Here is a 1,347-nt window from a genome sequence, read left to right on the forward strand (position 1 = left end):
TGGTTTGTAATAATTCATGATAATTTTGTGGGTCTACATTTTAGGAAACAAATGGAAAGACCAGAATATTGAAGATCACTTTGAAAAACCTGGGAAAGATATAAGATAATTTGCACTGAGAAGAGGAAATAAAGTCCTCTGAAGGAATCTTAGCATGTCATGAACTTAAAAACAAGCAATCAAAGCAAATAAGAGTCACTTGAAATTTATTTCTTTTTAGAAAAATTTCACCCAAAGTGTAACGTACTTCAGTGTAGCAGTCAGTGTTTGGAAAACAGTTTACTTGAAAATAGTACTACAAAATTGTGTATATGAATCTTACTATTTTGGTCATAGCCATGCAGGTAGTAGCTGTGTTTTCAGTAGTAACCCATTTATTTTCAAATAATTCAGTCATGGCAAAAAAAAAAAAAAAAAAAAGCATTTTCCCTGGTATTGGTAGCAGTGTAAGTCCAAGACCTATTAATAAGTACAAAGTTATTAAACCAACCAATAATAATGTGTTTGTCATTTTTTTTACAGAAATCATATGGTACAGAGTCTGTGTGAAAGCAAAGAAGGTAGTCAGTATGATGGACAAGTTGTCAGCCAAATTCCAAATCTTGATCTGAATGAGAACATTTCTACTGGATTAAAACAATGTGCATGCAGTATTTGTGGAAAAGTCTTTGTACGTCTTTCCCTCCTTAATAGGCACATCCTAGCTCACTGAAGATACAAACCATATGGAGAGAAGCAATATAAATGTGAACAGTGTGGGAAATTCTTTGTTTCTATTCCAGGTGTTAGAAGACACATGATAATGCACAGTGGAAATCCAGCTTACAAATGTACGATATGTGGGAAAGCTTTTTATTTTCTCAATTCATTTGAAAGACATCAGAGAACTCACACAGGAGAAAAACCCTATAAATGTAAACAATGTGGTAAAGCGTTCACTGTTTCCGGTTCTTGTCTAATACATGAACGAACTCACACTGGAGAGAAACCCTACGAATGTAAGGAATGTGGGAAAACATTCAGATTTTCTTGTTCTTTTAAGACGCATGAAAGGACTCACACTGGAGAAAGACCCTATAAATGTACCAAATGTGATAAAGCCTTCAGCTGTTCCACTTCCCTTCGTTACCATGGAAGCAGTTATACTGGAGAGAGACCCTATGAATGTAAACAATGTGGCAAAGCCTTTAGTCGTTTGAGTTCCCTTTGTAACCATAGAAGTACTCATAGTGGAGAGAAACCCTATGAATGTAAACAATGTGACCAAGCCTTCAGTCGCCTCAGTTCCCTTCACCTCCATGAAAGAATTCATACTGGAGAAAAACCCTATGAATGTAAGAGATGCGG

At 35.7% G+C, this 1,347-nt stretch overlaps 1 pseudogene; it reads left to right on the forward strand.

Moving 5' to 3' along the window:
* The first annotated feature begins 15 nt into the window (after positions 1-15).
* LOC116273426 lies at positions 16-1,342 on the forward strand (annotated as a pseudogene).
* The last annotated feature ends 5 nt before the right edge of the window (positions 1,343-1,347 follow it).

This window comes from Papio anubis, unplaced genomic scaffold (assembly GCF_008728515.1).
Source record: "Papio anubis isolate 15944 unplaced genomic scaffold, Panubis1.0 scaffold6650, whole genome shotgun sequence".
Classification (NCBI taxonomy): Eukaryota; Metazoa; Chordata; class Mammalia; order Primates; family Cercopithecidae; genus Papio; species Papio anubis.